The sequence below is a fragment of the Pelobates fuscus genome, chromosome 5 (assembly GCF_036172605.1).
Source record: "Pelobates fuscus isolate aPelFus1 chromosome 5, aPelFus1.pri, whole genome shotgun sequence".
NCBI classification, from domain to species: Eukaryota; Metazoa; Chordata; class Amphibia; order Anura; family Pelobatidae; genus Pelobates; species Pelobates fuscus.
The window spans coordinates 40353135-40359987 of record NC_086321.1 but is presented as its reverse complement, the minus strand read 5'-3'; positions in this window follow the sequence as shown (position 1 = coordinate 40359987).

Genomic DNA, 6853 nt, shown 5'->3' with positions numbered 1-6853 from the left:
CTGTGTTGCTGGGTTGGGTTCTCATGGGGTGCCTGTCCAGGTATGGCATCTTGGGGTATTCCTAGGGCGTGCTGCAGGTCTCTTGCACCTTGAAGCGAGTGGACCACATATTTATTCTCGCCCTTCAGGACCAGGAGCGATCGATCAAGGCGCCATCTGTACTTAATGTCCCTTTGCCTGAGGAGGGCAGTGAAGGGTTTTAGCGACCCCCGCCATGCTAGCGTGCCGCCCGTTAAGTCAGCGAAGAAAGTTAAGGAGTGTCCTTCGAATGTGACCTGGGTTCTATTTTTAAGTGCTGCCTGGAGCGTGGCCTTGTCTTTGCGTTGTTGGAAGCGGACTATAAGGTCACGGGTTGCGGCGGTCGGGGCTCTAGCTGCTTTCGGAACCCTGAATATGGATTCAATGAGGATGGCTTTGGATTGTTTCGGCGTGAGAATCTCCGACAGGAGTCTGCGGACATAATGCGGCAGCTCCTCAGCCGGTATATCTTCCGGCAGCCCCCGTACCTTTATGTTGTTAGCTCTGCGCTCTTCTTCCACGGCGGCAAACCGTCGGTCGTAGTCCTCGTTTTTGCGCTGGAGGTTGGTGATCTCCGCCTGCATTGCGGTGATGTGCGCATCTCGCGCCGCAGAGGCGTCTTCCAGAGTTCCCAGCCTTCCAGTTATGCCCTGTAGCTCAGTGCGTAGGGCCGCCATGTCCGCCTGTAGCGTGGTCTGAAGGCCTGCCAGCAGGGTTTTTAGCACTGATGTGGTCACCGGAGCGTTGTCCGGGTCTGGAAGTGCAGTCCCCGATTTAGGTAGGCGTGTGGTAATTGGCAGGTCGTCATCCTGGTAGAAGTCGTCCGAGTAGTCAGAGTATGTGTCAGCGTGGTCGGCCATTTTTGGCCCTGCTGCCTCTCGGGCCTGTCTCCACATGGCCCCGATGTCTTGGCTCTGTCTCGGCTGGTCGGGTTTCGCTTTTTTTGTTTTACGCCCCATGTCGGTTCTGCCGTCTCCTGCTGTCACTTGGGGTAAGTTAGGGGTGATTTTGTGGGCTGTAGTTGCCAACGATTTGCTATTTTCGTGGGAGCTTCAGCCCCATGCGACTTCTCCGCTTCGTGGCTCGGCTCCGCCCCCTATAGACGTATTTTTAAATGGATTATCCGATGTAATACTTGATGAGGTAGCGACAAGAGAGCTTCCCGAGAACCTGGAAGACTAAATTTCCTTTATCTCTCGTATTGACGAACGTCTAAGGGAGAGGCAGAATACTCGAGATAGAACCGGTAAATCTTCCTTTAGACTAGCACCATCATTTCAAATTTCTGAAACCAAAACTCCACAGGTTTCAGAACCTATGCAGTTAGGCCTTACTCGTCTGTCAGAGGAGGAGAGACAGTACAGGAGAAGGGAGGGACTGTGTATGTATTGTGGAGCCAGAGGTCATGTACGTTTGAGCTGTCCCAGTCGTCCGGGAAACGCTCGCACCTAAGTTTCTCTAGAGGACAGACCTTGGGTGTTTCGATTTTGTCCTCTACTCATAACTACAAAGAACATAGACTCCTATTACCGGTCTCTTTAACTTGGGAGAAGGGAACTTTAGAGACTATGGCATTGATAGACTCCGGCGCTGCTGAGAGTTTTATCGACCAAAAGTTTCTCACCAAACACACTATCCCATCCCAGTTAAGGAAGACACCCCTGGCTGTTGAGGCCATTGATGGTAGACCTTTAGTTGAGCCTGTGATTTTCCGGGAGACCACACCTCTTAACTTAACTACTGGTATTCTACACAAGGAGGAAATATCCCTACTACTCATTTCATCTCCTTCTGTTCCCATAGTCCTGGGATACTCCTGGCTTAAGAGACATAACCCCGTTATAGATTGGAGATCAGGGGAAATAGTTTCGTGGGGTCAGGATTGTCAAGAGAATTGTTTAAAGAAAGTGTCACCTCTTTGTAGTGTCAACGCACTTAATAACGCTACCGACTCTACCAAAGTACAGATACCGTCCTTGTATCAAGATTTAAAGGCAGTGTTTGATAAAGGAAAGGCTGATACCTTACCACCACATAGGCCTTTTGATTGCAAAATTAATTTACTTTCTGGTACTATGCCCCCCAGGGGTCATGTATACCCTTTGTCTATGAATGAAAACTTAGTTCTAGAGGAGTATATTCGTGAAAACCTAGACAAGGGGTTCATTAGAAGATCCTCCTCCCCTGCTGGGGCTGGATTTTTTTTTGTTAAAAAGAAGGATGGTTCTTTAAGACCCTGCATTGACTACCGAGGTCTTAACAAGATAACCATTAGAAATGTATATCCGATTCCCTTGATCACCGAGCTTTTTGATCGATTAAAAAGTTCTAAGATTTTCACTAAGTTAGACCTTAGAGGTGCTTATAATTTGGTGAGAATTCACGACGGAGACGAGTGGAAAACGGCATTCAATACTCGATATGGGCACTATGAGTATACTGTAATGCCTTTTGGTCTCTGCAATGCTCCGGCGGTATTTCAGGACCTTATTAATGAGGTTCTTAGGGAGTTTCAAGATGACTGTGTGATTGTATACCTTGATGATATACTTATACATTCCAGGGATATTGAAACTCACCACGGACAGGTCAGAAGGGTTTTGCACAAACTTCTTCAGCATGGCTTATACTGCAAATTAGAGAAATGCAGCTTTGACCAATCCCAAACTACCTTTCTTGGTTATGTGATTTCTGGGGAGGGGTTTGAAATGGATCCGGAGAAGCTCCAATCCATATTAGATTGGCCTTTACCTAAGGGTCTCAAAGCTATCCAGAGATTTATTGGTTTCTCCAATTACTACAGACGTTTCATTAAGGGATACTCCTCTATCATTGCTCCCATCACCAATATGACCAAACAAGGGGCTGATACTAAGAATTGGTCTACTGAAGCACTTCTGGCTTTTAAGACACTCAAGGAGCTGTTTGCTTCCGCACCAATTTTAGTTCACCCTGATACTACACTACCTTTCCTACTCGAAGTTGACGCTTCTGAGACAGGTATAGGTGCCGTTCTGTCCCAAAGATTGGGTGTAGATAAACCATTACATCCTTGTGGATACTTTTCCAAAAAATTGTCAGGTACTGAAAGCAGATATGACATTGGTGACAGGGAACTACTAGCGGTTATAATGGCCTTAAAGGAGTGGAGACATTTATTGGAGGGTACTTTGCATCCTGTTACTATTTTGACAGATCATAAAAACTTATCCTATATTGGAGAGGCTAAACGACTATCATCTAGACAGGCTCGTTGGTCCATATTCCTCACTCACTTCAACTACGTACTCACATATAGGCCAGGTTCTAAGAATTCTAAAGCCGATGCCTTGTCTCGCCAATTTGAACCTGCTGCCGTATCTGAGCCGGTTTTGTCCTCTATAGTACCCAAGTGTAACATTATCGCTAACACTACTCTCAAAGTCCATTCTCCGCTACTTGATCAGATAAGGAGCTTGCAACATCTGGCACCTAGACTGACTCCGGCTTCCAGACATTTCGTTCCTCCTGATCTCCAATTGGAGCTCTTACAGTGTCTTCACGAGAGTAAGGTGGCTGGTCATCCGGGTGTTCGCAAGACGTATTCTTTGATCTCCAAGGATTTCTGGTGGCCTTCGTTACGGAAGGATATTAAGGATTTTATCGGAGTTTGTGAGGTCTGTACTAAAACTAAACTGCCGCATTCGCTTCCTTGTGGCCTTCTACAACCTCTGGAAATTCCTGACAAACCTTGGTCCTGTGTGGCAATGGACTTTATTGTGGATTTGCCTGTTTCTCAAAGGCACACTGTTATCCTCACCGTAGTCGATAGGTTTACCAAGATGGCACATTTCGTACCTTTGCCTAAACTCCCGACTTCTTCTGAATTGGCGGAGATCTTTGCTAAAGAGATTTTTCGCTTGCATGGGATTCCTTCGGAGATCACTTCTGATAGAGGCTCCCAATTTGTTTCCCGTTTTTGGAGATCATTCTGTTCTCAATTAGGCATCAAATTGAATTTTTCGTCCGCCTATCATCCTCAGTCTAACGGAGCTGCCGAACGAACCAACCAGAAGATTGAGCAATACTTACGTTGTTTTGTTTCCGAACACCAGGACGATTGGGTCGGTTTGATTCCTTGGGCGGAGTTTGCGCACAACAATCTCGTTTGTGACTCTACGCATTCAAGCCCCTTCTTCATGAACTATGGCTTTCATCCATCTATTCTTCCCTCGGTTTCTCCTTCCCAAGGAGTGCCGTCGGTTGATGTCCATGTGGCCAATTTGAGGAAGTTGTGGGATCAGACTCGACAGATTCTTCTACACAATTCTATGCTGGTTAAGAAACATGCTGACAAACGTAGAAGGGCGGCTCCGAATTTTGTTCCAGGCGATAGAGTTTGGTTGAGTACTAGGAATATTCGCCTTAAAGTTCCTTCCATGAAATTCGCTCCTCGTTATATTGGTCCCTACAGGATCTTGACTCGAATTAACCCAGTGGCGTATCGTCTAGCTCTCCCAGCTACTTTACGCATTCCGAACTCCTTTCACGTGTCATTGCTGAAACCTCTAATCTGTAACAGATTCTCCTCCACAATCGCCCCTCCACGCCCTGTTCAGGTGGAGGGTCAGGAGGAGTATGAGGTTAACTCCATTATTGATTCTCGTGTCTCCCGGGGGAGAGTACAATATTTGGTTGACTGGAAGGGTTATGGTCCTGAGGAGAGGAGTTGGGTACCACAAGAGGATGTTCATGCTCCTCGCCTTCGCAGGGCATTTCACTCCCGCTTTCCATCTCGCCCCGGCTCCTTCCGCCCGGTGGGCGTATCTGAGAGGGGGGGTACTGTCAGGGTACCTGAAGCCTCTACCTCTGAGAGAGGTAGAGACTTAGAAGTTTATCCGTCCGGACGGCATGTCTCCTCGGCCCCTCGCGGTTCACTCGGTCTTGCTAACGCCGGCCGCGAGGGAGTCACTTCCTTTTATAGCAGGAGGACCGGAGGTCGACGTCATGACGCCAACCCGGAACGTCCTGTCACTCAAATCTCGGGAGACGAATCAGGACTCGCCGGAGGCGTGTCTTCTCTCCCTAACCAGGATACTTAACAGTGGCTCTCTCATTTACTCATTGCCCTGTCGTGGTTCTAGTCTGCCTAGTCACACAGTGCTTTGTTATTCTCTTGCCTTTTGGTTCTGACCCGGCTTTGGTATTTACTCTCCTGTCTTTCTGTTATCCTTGACCCGGCTTGTCTCTCGCTTACCTGTCTTCTTGTTCCCTCGACCTCGGCTTGTCTCTGACCATTCTATCGTAGTTTTACGTTAAGTCCGGCCATTCTAAGGACCGGTATACGTATCTGCTACTCTTTGTACTCTGCGTGTTGGATCCCTGACCCGATCCTGACAGAGATACATAGATATACACAGGGACACACATATGGCTGTACAGACACAAATATATAAACATTACCACACATGCAGATACACAGATACAGACACACACTGACACACATGCAGATACATAGACACAAAGATACAATCACTGACACACACAGACAACTCCCTCCCGTCCAACTGTGTATGGGAGGAGGTGTCCAGCCCTCTCTCACTTCCTCCCAGCAGGTTAGATAAATTGGTGCGCAATTTAAATATTCTATCCACGTTTCACAATCTATAACATATCATAAAAATAGAAACAATATGTATAAGTTATCACTAAGATACCATGATTAAAAAAAAACTATTGGTGATCAACACAATCACCAACGTGGTAATTAGCAATTAAAACCTATTTGTATGTGAGACATGGTTACCAAGAGAGTTGTTTACCGTGGAAGGTTATGTAACTGTTGGCAAGCTGAGTTATTGTGAAATTATGGATATTTCATTACTTATGTTTGTTGTAATGAAACATTTCATAATCTGTATATCTGTCCTGTGCAATATATTTGAAACTACTCGTTGCAAAAAGAGCAAAATATTAATAGATAAATAAAACCTCCAATTAACTATATTTGTATAGAAACACGTGATAAAAATACCACAGTGATGGATTTTATAAAGATATTTTTAGGTTTTCAGCAGTGCATTTGACTTTTCAAATTAGAAAAACGTTTCATTAGAAAGCACTAACTTGTGTCCATCTGTCTCATTCACCACCCCAGCTCCTCCATGTGTCTCATCCTCGCAGGCCCTCCATGTGTCTCACACCCCCTAGCGCCCCTATGTGTCTCATCCACCCCATGTGTCTCATCTCCCCCAGCTCCTCTCTAAACTCTAGGAAGGAGATGTAGGGTGATAAAGACACAAACAGAAGAATTAACATGGAAGGAAAATATTAAAATACTAATAAAAAGCATAAACGAAACATATCTATGCAGTCCATGTAGAGATAATCTAGATCAGTGGTTCCCAACTTTTTTTGACTTGAGTACCCCTTGGCAGCCCATTTCCATAAAATCTACAGACACACAGATATAAACATTTCCACACATGCAGATAAACAGACACACAGATACAAACACTGACACACATACAGTTGCACAGACACAATGATACACATGCTGACACACATGGAGATACATAGATACACACAGGGACACACATATGGCTGTACAGACACAAATATATAAACATTACCACACATGCAGATACACAGATACAGACACACACTGACACACATGCAGATGCATAGACACAAAGATACAATCACTGACACACACAGACAACTCCCTCCCGTCCAACTGTGTATGGGAGGAGGTGTCCAGCCCTCTCTCACTTCCTCCCAGCAGGTTAGAAGGAGCCCCGCGCTAACAAAGTGGTGCACGTCCGGGCACCTCATAGCAAGTCCATTGGGTGGCCCT